Here is a 14,598-nt window from a genome sequence, read left to right as displayed (position 1 = left end):
GATTTTATTTTTGATGCCAGTCTTCTTCTTTTGGTGAATGATTGTCATGAGGATAGCTAAATTGATCTTTACTCAGCCTCAGCAATTGTTATTCAATGCTCATTGGCAAGGGCTTGTAAATGAATGCGTAGCACAGTTAGGGCTAGGCTTACAAGAACAGGCAAAGACCTCTCAAAATCAGGTGTTAGCTGCTCTTGGACCTCTTCAAACGTCAGCAACACTGCCTTCAATGCCTAGTTGGTGCCAGAGCCGCAGTGACCACGCACCAACAGAAGTCGTCGCTGCAGCATCAGCACCTCTCGTGTCTCCAACCCGACACCACAGGGAGCCTCGGCTTGGAACCGGCAGCTGCCGTAGAAGATATGCTGATGACCTGCACCCACGGAAGATCCCGACAGGGATTCACGGACCTATTGTTATACAGGGTCACACGGTGGGTGCTTTGCTTTTCGGAAGATCATCTGCATTGGGATTATTTGTTTTGCCTGGCGTCACTGATGTGGACTATATGTTATGGTGCGTACTCTTTTCCCACCACTCCAAATTAACAAAGGACTGAGAAGTGCTCAGCTGGTGCCACTTGAGCCAAATGACTAAGGGATTACAGACTATGAAAGGACAAGAGAGGGGGGGAAATGGTTTTGAATCCACCGGAGGACTTACCTTACTGGCTTTGAACCTTTCTGAGAGACCCAAGAAAAGGGTGGAAGTGGAATTTCAAGGAGACAGAAAAGATCATTTTCAGGCTTGTTGGACACTGAAGTCGATTCCAGCAGTATTAGCCCTAGCCGTTCGCCTCCTCTCTGGGTTCGCATGAATGAAAAACAGCTAACAGCTTTCCTTTTCAGTAGTCCAATTACCACCTACCGTGCAATGCCTGATAAGGCAGGACATTATGGCTCAGTTGGGGGTGGTTTTAACCCTTTGGGGTAAAAGCCATTGCTTGGACCGTGGCTGAGGAACCTTGTGACATATGCTGTAGAGATATTAGATGTGCTTTTAATGCTTCTGCTTATTTTACCTTGTATTTTTGATTATATTCAAAATGTGGTCAGTAGAATGATAGAAAAAACTTGGCAGACTAACGTCCTTGCGCAAAAAAGAAAAACGGGGAATTTGTTGGAGAATTTTGCTCAGACATGGCTTGAAGGAAAAAAGGCCATGAACATATACAGCTGGTTAAAAAATAAAAGGCAGCTGTGAGCAGCAAGTTCTCAGGCTTTTCCCTTAACAACAGTAAACACCATGTCCTTGAGGAAGTGATGAGAAAAAACATGGTGGAAAACATGGAGGCCTTGACAACAGTTAATAACAAGTCAATAACAGGATGAGAAAAGCAAGTATTAGTCTCAACAAGAAAACCACAGGTATCGGCAACAAAGAGGGATTGGTGTGTAATCTGCAACCTATGATGAGCTCGGGTTTTGTAATATGTATAAGCTTAATTAACACCACTATAAAAGAGTGTAAGCTAGATCAACAAATCGGAGTTCCATGCTGATCAATTAGGATGTGGTCGACTCCCTTTGCTTCCTCAAGGGACACCTCATAGGGTGGCCCTACCTCAGGCTCAGGCCAGAGGTCTGGGCTGTGGTGGGTCCCGTAGATGCTCATCGGGCAGATGAGCTATGGTAGGATGGGAATGGTCACTTTAGGGACAGCAGATGAGGGTGGGTGGTGACACTGGGGACACCCTGTCATACCCTTGGGGATGACATGGCCATCACGCTGGGGGATGTCCTCGGTGCAGCGCTGGGACACAGCAGTGACAGGATTGGCGTTTTTTACATCCTGTGACCTCCCTGTCCGTGGGATGTTGTGTCAGGCACTGCGTGAAAAACGCCAATCACTTGTTTTTCAAAATTTTAGAAGTTTAATAGTAATAAAATGGTTATAAAAATAGCAATATTACTAGAGTAATAAAAATTTGGACAATTAGGATTTAGGACAATATGAGACAATAAAAACAAAGAGTTACAGACGGTCCGGGTACCTTTTTCTGGTACCCATTCAGCACCACAGCCAGATGTGCTTCCACAAACAAAGGCACTGCACAGTTTTTTCCACCAAGATGCTTGAGCTTTACAACAGCAATTTCAGCTGTCAAACACAGAGGTTTGTAATATTGTTAGCATCTGTGCTGTCAAGGTCACGCTGCACCATTGCAGATGAGAGTGAACCCTCATGGACTGTGTGCTTTGCAAATCTGGCAAATTGATGTCACACACATCCCTGATTTTGGCCGTTTAAAACACACCCGTGTCTCAATTGGCACCCTTTCCTCAGCAATATGGGCTACAGTACACACAGAGGAAAGGGGACTGGGTGCCATGGTACACTGGCAATCAGCTTTTGCAGCCTTGGGCATTCCTCAAACCATCAAAACTGATAAAGGGCCTGCTATACTTCCCAGAAAACCAGGCAATTTCTACAGCTCTGGGGTGTATCACACCAAACCAGCATCCCTCATTTACCAGCTGGACAAGCAATAGTGGAAAGAGCACATGGTGCCTGAAAAGGTATAGTTAATAAACAAAAGGGAGGTATGTGGTGAGACCCCACAGAGTAGAATAGCTAAAGCTCTATACACATTAAATCACTTAACAGTATTAGGAAAATCCCCGAACCCAGTTATGTTAAATCACTCCTTATCAATGCAATCATGTGATGTTCAGCTGCCCAAATCCAAGGGAATGGCACGAGACCTCCTTACCAATACATGGAGGGGGTCCCTGGGATCTCATTACCTGGGCTTGGGGACATTCATGTGTTCCAACAGACAGTGGGACACATTGGGTACCTGCCAGATGCATCCAGCCTGCACTGCATCCTGACAGCACCTCCTGATAAACCCTCAGCAGACACAGAGCCGTGTGATCAGTGATTGGTGACAACCTCATGGAAATCTGGGACTGCAGTTCACATAAAGATTCATCTGTTTACAAATTATTCCCCTGTTTACAAACTGTTTTCCTTGTCTACAGATTGTTTCCTAGTTTTTGTGTTTGTTTTTCTTTCTTTAATAAGGGTTGAATGATTCTTGTTCTTGCAGACTGTTTTATTTTCTTCAAGGCTTAAATGGTTTGTTGTTTTTACAAATAAGTTGCAATCTGTAACCTATAAGCCTAATGCCTGGGGCATATTTACCTGAGCTCTCCCCTAGCAGTTCCTGGACATAAATGCTGCAGCTAGAATGCAAATCAAAATTTCTAGAAAAGAAAGGGTGAGATGTTGGTGTCACCTTGCCAGCCCCTGGGCTCAGTGACAAGAGCTTTGGCCAATTTGATCTCTCATAAGCCTGCAGACATCTCAGTGGCCCAGGTCCCAAAGGGGTGTGGAGTTCAAACCAATGACAGCATCCAGACCAGGCCTTTCAAATGCTCTATATAAAGGAGGGAGTGGAAAACAAAACCCTCTCTTGCCACACAAACATCAGGGTGAGTGGTGTCTGTCTCCTGTGCCCCTCACCCTCCACATGTCACCTAACACAGAGGCAGATCCAGCTCTGGATCACCTCCATGCAGGTGAATCCTGGTGTGTGATCCATGCTGGAATCTCATGGATCCTCTCATTCTGCAGAAACAGGCAGAGAAACCAATTGCTTGACCACAGGTACAGAGGGGAATCTGTGCGGGATTCCAGAAGGGATATAGGGCAGGATTCCAGACCAGGGCACGATTCCAGATCAGGATCAGGTAGAATTCTAAAGTGTATCTGGGCTGGATTCCAGAGCAGGATCAGGTGGGATGGATGGGGCAGCATTGGAGTGGGATTCCAGAACAGGATTGAGGGGATTCCAAAACAGATCAGGTGGTGTTGGTGGAGCAGGATTGGGGTACAAGGGATGCAGTAGGATCTGGTGGGATCCTTGCTCTCTGTGGGCTCTTCAGCCAGATCCAACCCATGGCGACAGAGACAGGGTGACACCAACTCTTACTCTCATCACCAGCTGAATGATCCATGGTGCAGGTCCAACCCCTTCCCTCTCCCTGCAGAAAGCCACAAATTGCTGGCAGAGTTCATCCTGCTGTTCCCACTCATCACACAGCAGCCCTTCCCAACAGACTGACTTCCTGTTTTCCCATGTTTTAAACACAAGAATTACAGTTGTTCAAAATGTTTTATTTCTCATGTATAAATACCCTGGTTTGGGCAATAAATCTCAGTCCCATCCTCCAGTGCCCAGCACTTCCTCTCAGGGAATGAGGAATAGAAAAGGGGACATTGGGAACTGGGATAAAGACACTGGGGATGGGGACACTGGGAAAGGACTGGGGACACCAGGAGCTTGGAGTGAGCACAGCAGGAGTGAGATGAGGACATGACACCCATGCCCAGATCCATTCCTTGGGATTGATTTCCCACCCTGTGCCCCATGTCCAGGAGCAGACATGGGGACCAGGGATCATGGGGGCATGGTGGATACAGGGGATACACACACATCCAGGGAATGGGCAGACCTGGGGGACACAGTGGGGACATGGGGGACACAGGGAGTTGGGATCCTGAGGATGTGGGGAGAAGGGATTCACAGGACACTGTGACTGGGGACACCAGGAGCTGGCTGGTGACACAAACACCGGGAATGAGGACACTGGGGCTGATTCCCCTTTATTCCCTGCCAGATGCAGCCCCCTTCTTGCTGCCCATCCCAGGGCCCTCGGGCTGCCCAGTGCTGCCTCCTCCAAGGAGCAGGCGGCTGTAGGTGCCGCGGCGTTCCCGCAGCTCCGCTGGTGTTCCCGTCTCCATCACGGCCCCGCGCTCCAGCAGCACCAGGCGATCGGCCCCGTCCAGCACCCGCGGCCGGTGGGACACGACCAGCATGGTCTTTGCCAGCCCAGTGCGCACCCAGCGCTGTGCCTGCGGCCAGAGAATGCTCTCATCCCAACCCATCCAGCTCAGAGAACACTCATCCCAACCCATCCAGCTCAGAGAATGCTCATCCAAAACCATCCAGCTCAGAGAACTCCCATTCCAAACCATCCAGCTCAGAGAACTCCCATCCCAACCCATCCAGCTAGGAGAACACTCATCCCAACCCATCCAGCTCAGAGAATGCTCATCCCAACCCATCCAGCTCAGAGAACGCTCATCCCAACCCATCCAATCAGAGAACCCTCAGGCCAACCCATCCAACTCAGTCCTACCCTGTCCCACCTGATCCCACCCAGTCCCGACCAACCAATCCCATCCCACTCTCAGTCCCACCCTAATCCTATCATCCTGTTCTTACCATCTCCCTGTTCTCCATCCCATCCCCATGCCCACTATGCCATCCTGCCCACACTATCCCCATTCCCACTGTCCCATCCCATCCTACTCCTACCACTCCAACTCTTCCCATTGCACTCCATCTCTGTCCTCATCCCAGCATTCCCATCCCCTTCATTCCCACCCCATCCCACCCCACCCTATCGTATCTCCTTGTCTTCATCCTTTGATTCTACTTTCCTGCCATCCTACACCCCTGGTCTCTATCCCATCCTACTATCCTGTCCTATTTCTCCACCTCGTTGACCCACACCACCCCATCCAATCCCTGTCTTCATCACATCATTCCCACTCCATGCCAATCATTATCCCTTATTGCCACTACCTCATCCCACCATCCCATTCCAGCCATCCCAGCCATCCCATCATACCCCATTTTCACCAACTACACCCCTATCCACACCAACCCCCTCCATCCCACCCCACTCACCGCTCCATCATCTCCATCATCCAGCGCCTCATCGAGGATGAGCACGGCGGGACGCCGGAGCAGAGCCCGGGCCAGGGCCACACGGCGCCGCTCCCCCGCCGCCAGCCGCCCCCCGCGCTCCCCCACCTCTGTGGGAGCGACCACAGGGGATCAGTGGGGTGCAGCCCTGTTCTCCCCTCTTGTCCCACCCCCCACACTCCCCCACCTCTGCGGGGGGACCCTGGGATCAGTGGGATCCCAGCACAAGAGGTTCCCCCCCCTTCCCCTGCCCCCCACACTCCCTCACCAGTGTGTGAGCAATCCCATGGGATCAGTGGGATCTGACCTGCGTGAGCAATCCCATGGGATCAGTGGGATGTGACCTCAGGGATCCCCCGCACACCCCACCATGTGCCACCCACTCCGCTCTCCCATCGCTGCCAGAGGATCCTGGGATCAGGGGGATGTGCCCCAGGGGTGCCCCATCCATCCCCCTAGCTCTCACCAGTGTCCCAGCCCTGCTCCAGCCCCTGGATGAACTCCATGGCTCCAGCAGCAATGGCGGCCTCCCGCAGCTCTGACTCTTTGCAGTGCTCCAGCCCCAGCAGGATGTTCTCACGGATCGTTCCAGAAAACAGGACGGGATCCTGCTCCACCAGCACCACCTGCCCCAGCCCCAAGCCCTATGATGCTGTCTTGGCTCCTGGTGTCCCCACCCCTGTTCCATAACCCCATGCCACCTTGGTGTCCCCATAGTGTCCATCCCTGATCCCATTCTCCCCATCTGTGTCCCCAGTGTCCCCACCCCTGACTTTCCACTTTTCCCCATTCCTTTCATCCCCATCCCATTTCCCAATGTTCCTATCCCATTTCTTCTTGTCCCCACCCTATTCCTGATGTCCCCATCCTCTTCCCAGTATCCTCATTTCTGCTCCCATGCTCCTGTGGTCCCAGTTCCATTTCATTGTTTATTGCAGACATCTTTTATGGAAAATCCTTTCCTTAGGATTTTTCCTCCTGAGAAGCTGAGAGGCCTCAGGAACAAAATGTAAACATTGATTATCTGCTACTGTGGAATGCAACAGGTGCATCTGTGATGAGCCCATGTTGGATGTTTGTAATTAATGGCAAATCACAACCCAGCTGGCGCAGACAGAGAGCCAAGCCACAAGCCTTTGTTATCATTCTTTCCTGTTCTATTCTTAGCTAGCCTTCTGATGAAATCCTTTCTTCTGTTACTTTAGTATACTTTTAATGTAATATATATATCATAAAATAATAAATCAAGCCTTCTGAAGCATGGAGTCAAATCCTTGTCTCTTCCCTCATCCAAAAACCCCTGTGAACACCATCACAGTTGTCCCCTGACCCCTGTCCCCATTTTCCCCATTCCATGCCCAGTGTTCCCAGTGTCTCTGCTGTCCCACCTTGCAGTGCAGGTACTGGTATTCATACTCTGGCAGCGGGATCCCATCCAGCAGCACTGTCCCGCTGCCAGGATCCCGCAGCCGCTCCAGCAGCGCCACGGCCGTGCTCTTCCCGCTGCCAGTGGGCCCCGCCAGCGCCGTCACCTCCCCGGAGCGCACCTCGAAGCTCACGTCCTGTGGGATGGGGACAGGTGTGTGAGTCTGTCTGAAATATTCCTCATCTGCCTCACCATCATCATTGGGGGACCACTGAAGAGTCCCCACTGTCTAAAATCTCTGGTTCTGAAGGAGAAAGTCACATGCCAACAAGGCCCCGAGACCTGAGAGCATTGTTAAGCTGTTGTCCACAGGTGTATTTACTATATGCTACACTGAGCCCAATGAGAAGAAGAAGGGGGCACCTTGCCTTTTTGCAACAGTAGCCTTGGAAGCTGTCCCCTCTTTGCCTGGCTGGACTTCTCCTGAGTTTTGGGTGGTCCCCCACAAAAGACCCTTCACTCGTCTTACAACTGCCGTGACAGACGAACTGAGATGTAAGAAGCCTCTCCATCAAAGACCAAGACATGAAACCCCCATGTGAAAAGGCCCCCCACACTCTTTCCAAGGACTGGGACTGAGACCCCCAACCTGGGAGAGGTGTGTGGGGGAGGCAACCTAACCAAAGCAAGATGGATGTTGCAGGTGTGAGCAGTGGACCACGAAAACAATGGCTCACACCCACTGCTGAACATGGACTGTGTGTACCCCTTTTCCAAACATTATTCTTTCCTTCCCGAAGATACAATAAACTACCTTTGACTCGGTTGCAAAATCCATTCCCCTTCCCCCATCGAAAAAGAGTATAATTGGGGTCCAGATGGACTGCAACCCTGAGATCTCCCCGACGTAACAGGCGGATCCTCGACTGGACTGGACCAAAGGATTTCGTCTCTGCATTTGGTAGCTATATCCCCCTCCTTCTCTCTCTCTCTTTTCTCTCTCTATCTTTTTCTCTCCCTTAATCCCTCTACTGCATTTTGTGGTGGTCATTCAATAAAGCTGCATTCGTTTTATTACTGCAAATCTCCTGTGCCGTGTTGGTTTTTTTGCACCCTGAGATCAATCCATGAACTATCAAGAAACCCGTTTGTAAGGACGGATTGTGACAGCAGGTGATGCCAAAATTCCCACCCCTGGGAAACCCCACCTCCCCCCAGACCCACCTTCAGCACAGGGTGCTCTGGATTTCCAGGATATGTGAAGGAGACCTTCTGAAAAGTGACATGGCCCTGAAGCTCGGGGGGCTCCCGCGTCCCCCCGACATTCCCTGCGGGTTTCCGATCCAGGTATTCCCAGATCCTCTGTCCAGCAGCTGCGTTGGTCAGGAATTCATTGAAGCCGTAGAGCAGCACCTGGGGAGAAGGAAGGGGGTGGCACCGGGATGGACAGAAGCACGGTCGGATGGACAAACACGTGCATTCCATGGGATCACCTGGGTATGGTTACCAACTCTGTCCTGGTACAGCAGGAAGGTGACGAGGACCCCAGGAGTGATGGATCCGTCACGGAGCTGCTGGTGGCTCCAGCACCATGACCCGGATGGCCAGTTTGATCACCTGTAGGTGGGACAGGCATATTGCTGCCCCCAACCCACTCCTGGTGTCCTCATTCCATCTGCTCCCATTCCAACCCACTCCTGGTATCCCCATTCCATCTGCCCCCAATCCACTCCTGGTGTCCCCATTCCATCTGCCCCCAACCCACTCTTGGTGTCCCCATTCTGCCTGTCCCCATCCCACTCCTTTGTGTCTTTATCTCTGTTCCTGGTGGCCTCATCTCTGTTCCTGGTGTCCTTGTTCCAGTTCTGGATGTCCCCATCTTACTCTTGATGTCCCTATTCCTGATCCTGATCTATCACAGACATATTCTCTGAAAAATCTTTTCACCAGGATTTTTCTCCTGAGAAGCTGAGAGGCCTCAGAAACGAAATGTAAACAATAATGATCTGCTGCTGTGGAATGAAGCAGGTGCATCTTTGATTGGTCTCATGCGGTTGTTTTTACTTGATGACCAATCACAGGTCCAGCTGTGTCAGACTCTCTGTTGAGTTACAAGATTTTATTATTCATTCCTTTCTAGCTTTCTAATGTCTCCTTTCTCTTTCTTTAGTATACAATTTTCTTTTAATATAATATATATTATAAAATAATAAATCAGCTTTCTGAAACATGAAGTCAAGAATTTTGTCTCTTTTCTCATCCTGGGGACCTGCAAACACCACCACACTGATGTTCCCAACCTTTATCCCAGTGTCCCCATCCTGTTTCTAATGTCACCATTCCCATTCCTGCCATGCCGTTCCTGAACTCAATGTCCCTGTTCTGTTGTCCCCATTCCCGGTGTCCCCATTGTACTCTGAGTGCCCCCATCTTAGCCGCTGGTTTCCCATTTCTGGTCCCAGTGTTCTCATTCCCAGTGTCCTCATCCCTGATCCTGGCATCCCCATTCTCTGCTGTTCCCATTCCCAGTCCCCCCTGACCCTGTAGACAAGGACGAAGATTGCCAGCTCCAGCTCTATCTGCTCCTTCAGCCTCAGCTCCTTGGCCAGGTTACATCTGTGCTGCTCCTCCTCCTCCTCCTCTGCCGAAAAGGTTCGGATGGTCTCAATGGCGGCAACAGATTCCTGCACCCCTGTGGCTGTGCGGGCGGATGCTTCCAGCATGGATCGCTGAAGGGCCTGTGGCAGCAACAGGGGATCTCCAACTTTACCAGATCACCTTCCGGGCCCACCATCCACATCCCATCCCACCACACCCACTGCATCCCCACTATTGCATTCCCGCCATCCCACGCCCTTCTCTCTCACCCTCACCATTCCCATCCATTCTCCTAATCCCACCATCCCCATCCCCACTGTCTCATCCCATACCCACCACCTTATCTCATCCTTCTCTTCTCATCCACACCAGTCCCATCTCGACCATTTTGTTCTATCCTCATGTCAGCACTCCCACCATCTCACTCCCCTGGTCTTTATCCCCTTTCATCCCACCATTTATCATCCTCCTTTCCATTCTCCATCCCATCCCCATCATCCCATTCCCCTTGTCTTCATCCCCTTTCATCCCACCATTTCCACCTCCATCATCCTCCTTTCCATTCTCCATCCCATCCCATCCCATCCCATCCCATCCCCACCATCCCATTCCCCTAGCCTCCATCCCAGCTCCACCATTCCCACCTTTCTTCAGTCCCCTCCCACTCTTTCCCTCCTACTCCTGACCTGTTTGCGGGTGCTCTGGATGCGGCGGGTGGCGATTCCAAGGGGCACCTCCAGCAGTGCCAGCAGTGCCAGCTCCGGTGCCAGTCCCACCATGAACCCCCCCACCACCAGGGCCATCACCAGGCTCCGCAGCAGCTGGTTGGCTCCACTCGGTGCTGCCCTGCACACCCATGGCACTTCCATGGAAAACTGAGCCAGGAGCTCAGCTGCAGGGTGGGAAAAGAGGTTGGGATTGTGGTGGGTGAGACCATGATCCCATCATGGATGATCCCATTTGGGATGGGAATGATGTAATGGGGAGCAGTGGGATGGGATGATGGGAATGGCTGTGGAGATGGTCAGGGTGGAATGGGGCAGGACAGGGGAAATGGGATGGTGGGAAAGGAAATGGTGGGATGGGGTGATGGGATGGTGGGAGGCAGCTGGGGATACGCAACAGGGTGGAGGCACGGGAGTGAGAATAATGGGGACAGAACAGTGGCTAGAATGGGAAAGTGGGATGGGGACAGGATGGAACACTGGAGTAGAATGAAGCCAGGAAGATGGCATAGGATGGAATTGGATGGGATGGTGGGAATGGGAATGATGGGGATGGAGTCGTGGGATGGGATAACAGACAGATGGGATGGGATGGGATGGGATGGGATGGGATGGGATGGGATGGGATGGGATGGGATGGGATGGGATGGGATGGGATGGGATGGGATGGGATGGGATCAATGGGATGGGATGGTGGGAATGGAATGGGATGGGATGGGATCAATGGGATGGGATGGTGGGAATGGAATGGGATGGGATGGGATCAATGGGATGGGATGGTGGGAATGGGATGGTGGGAATGGGATGGGATGGGATGGGATGGGATGGGATGGGATGGGACGGGACGGGACGGGACGGGATGGGATGGGATGGTGGGGATGGGACTGGGGTGACAGACTAGCTGGGATGGGATGGAACAGGTGGGATGGGTCGGGGGGGATGGGGCTGGGCCGTACCCCGTTACCTGCTGGTGTTCCCTGGAAGAAGTCCAGGTCTTGGTGCACCAGGTGGGAAAAAAGCCGCAGGCTCAGGCTCTGACGGAGACGCGCCATCAACAGCATGAAGAGAGACCCCCGGCAGCCAGAAAACAGCACACTGTGGGGACACAGGGACACGGTGACATCGGGGACGTTGGGGACATGGGGACAGGCCCTGGGAATGCTCCAACCCACCTTGTGGCTCCAGCAGCCGCCACCATCCCGACAGCTCCAGCGGTGACTCCGTCCCCACTCCCGATGGCATCCAGCACCTTCCCGGTGGTGTACAGCCCCGCCATCTCCCCTGGGTGTCACCGAGGCTGCATCACCACGGGTGAGACCACTGACACAGGGGGACCCTGATTTGTGGGGGGCAGGATCCAGTCTGGGGAGCGGGGATCTAATTTTGGAAAGGCGGGACACGATTTGGGCAGGAGACAATTTAGAGAAGTCAGGACCCAATTTGGGGGGTTTCGTGAAAAAATTAGGGATTTTACACCCAATTTAAAGTGTCAGTACCAATTTAGGGGGGGTTCAGCACACAATTTTATGGATCAGAACCTAAACATAGGAGATCAGGACCTTAAGATCCCAGGTCTTAGAGGTCAACATCCATATTTGGGCATCAGACCATTAGTTTGATGGTCAGCACCCAATTTTGGGGGACCAACAGTCAAGTTTGCAGGGTCAGAACCCAATTTGGAAAGTGAGCACCCCATTTTTGCAGGGTCAGCACCCAACTGAAGGGGTCAACTCACAATTTAGGAGGGTCACCACTCTATTTTAGGGTGGTCATCACCTATTTAGGAGCTCAACACCCAATTTTAAGGCACCAGCATCCAATTTGGTGGGGTATCCCAGATTGGGGGGTTCCCAATTTGGGGCTGCAGAGCCCAAATTGGGGGTGTCAACGTCTGTCACCACATGTCAACGTCCTAAGGTGACGTTAGGATGTTTGTATCCCCATCTGTGTGTTCTGTTTATGCTGGATATCATGTTCTGTGCCTTCAAGACTGGCTCTGAAGAGTGAAAGTTTTGCTTTGGTTTTGCTATCAGCCGCTCCCCCACGGCTGGCGGGACACAGACACGGGGCAGTACATGGTGCTGCTTTTGCTTTTTGCTTGGCTTTTTGCTTTTCTCTTGCTTCTGCTTTGCTCCTGCTTCGCTCTTGCTTTTGTTTCTGCTCATTATTTAGTTTAGCTAAGCAGTCCGAATTTTTCCCTGGACTGTTTCTCCTTTCCCTTTTTTGGATCTACTTGAGCCTGCTCCAGACCAGGACCTGGGAACACCGAGAGTTTGCACCTTGTGGCTGCAGCAGCTGCCCCAGGACCAGAGGGACTGACAACAGAGCGACCACCCCCAAGAGAGACTTTCTGAATTTGTCATCTTTTTCAGAGTGGTGAAAGAATGTTGTCATCTGGTATTGTTCATTTTGTGTGCTTTGCCTGTTAAATAAACAGGTTCTTCCCACTTCTCTCTGAGGAATCTTTCCTGAACTGGTTTGGGGACGGGTTGTGTGGGTTTGCTTTCTGGAGGGGCCCCTTTTGGAGGTTTTCTCCCAGATTTGCCCTAAACCAAGACAGTCACCCACCAACGACAGCCAGCATGAGGCAGAGGACAGCAGCTCCAAGGACGTTCCTCTGCTCCCAGGTCAGTGCCAGAGCGCGCCGGACGCTGCTGGGAGCCTTGGGGACGCCTCCGGGGGTCTCAGGGACGCTGCCGGGGGCTGGGGGCGCGGCCCAGGCCAGCACGGCAGCAGCGTGGGTGACCCCGAGCCAGGCGGGCGCTGCGGCCGCCAACAGCCCCGGGCCGGCCCCGAGCGGCCCCAGGAGGCTCCGGAAGGTTCCGAACACCGCGGGGGTGGCGGCGGCCGTGACGGCGGCCGCGGTGGCTCCGGAAGGACGGCGAGGGGCTGGCAGCCGGGTGGCCGCGGCCAGGATGGGCAAGCGCAGGGCAGCCTCGAGCCACACGCCCAGCACGCCCAGCGGCGCCAGCAGCGGCACCAGCGGCACCAGTAACACCAGTGCCAGGGCGTCAGCCACCAGCAGCACACTGGGCAGGAGAGCGGCGGGTGGCAGCGCCATGGTGGGACCAGTACGGACAGTGCTCTCTGTGGGGTTCCCGGGAAATGAGCAACAGCCTGTGGAGACACCAGTTAAAACCAGTTAGGACTGGGGCGCTCCCCTGTGCACACCAGTGCTCTCAGTCTAGACTACAGTGCTCCCAGTCTGGCCCGCTGAGCTCAGCAGTCCACACCAGTGCTCCCAGTTCAGCCTGGGGCACTTCCAGCTTGGGGCACTCACCAGTCCACACCAGTGCTCCCAGTCCAGCCCTCTCAGCTACCCAGGCCACACCAGTGCTCCCAGTCCAGCCTGGGGCGCTCCTGAGTCCAGCCTGGGGCGCTCCCCTGTCCACACCAGTTCTCCCAGTCCAGACTACGGTGCTACTAGTCTGGCCCCCTGAGCTCAGCAGTCCACACCAGTGCTCCCACTTCAGACCCCTGAGCTCAGCAGTCCACACCAGTGCTCCAAATTCAGCCTGGGGCACTCTCCAGTCCACACCAGTGGTCCCAGTCCAGTTCGGGGCACTTGCCAGTCCACACCAGTGCTCCCAGTTCAGCCTGGCGCACTCTCCAGTCCAGACAAGACACTCACCAGCCCACACCAGTGCTCCCAGTTCAGCCTGGGGCACTTCCTAGTCCAGCCTGGGGCATTCTCTAGTCCATATCAATGTTTCCAGTCCAGCTTAGGGCACTCACCAGTCCCCAGCAGTGCTCCCAGTCGAGCCTGGGACTCTCCACAGTCCAGACAAGGCACTCCTCAGTCCGCACCAGTGCTCCCAGTCTAGACTACGGTGCTCCCAGTTCAGCCCTCTCAGCTCCCCAGTCCACATCAATGTCTCCAGTCCAGCTTGGGGCACTCACCAGTTCACACCAGTGCTCCCAGTCCAGCTTGGGGCACTGCCCAGTCCACACCAGTACTCCCAGTTCAGCTCCCAAAAGCTCCGTTAAGGTTTCGCTTTCGAGCCCCCGCCCATCCCGCTCTGCCCCGCCCTCTCCCCGCCCTGCTCCGCCACCATCCCGCCCAGACCCCGCCTCCTCCTGCCCAGACCCCGCCCCCTCCGGGCACCGCCTCCTTCGCCTCTCAAACCCGCTCCAGCCCCCTCTGCCTGGCAACCGATGATGTCACCTCCGCTTTGACCTATCACAGACGC

General features: G+C 53.3%; 1 pseudogene; it reads right to left on the bottom strand.

Moving 5' to 3' along the window:
* Positions 1-4,101: 4,101 nt before the first annotated feature.
* On the bottom strand, positions 4,102-14,383 carry LOC134425962 (antigen peptide transporter 2-like; annotated as a pseudogene).
* Between the last annotated feature and the right edge of the window lie 215 nt (positions 14,384-14,598).

The sequence above is a fragment of the Melospiza melodia genome, chromosome 17, assembly GCF_035770615.1.
Source record: "Melospiza melodia melodia isolate bMelMel2 chromosome 17, bMelMel2.pri, whole genome shotgun sequence".
Lineage (NCBI taxonomy): Eukaryota > Metazoa > Chordata > Aves > Passeriformes > Passerellidae > Melospiza > Melospiza melodia.
This window is presented reverse-complemented; position numbering and strand designations above follow the sequence as displayed.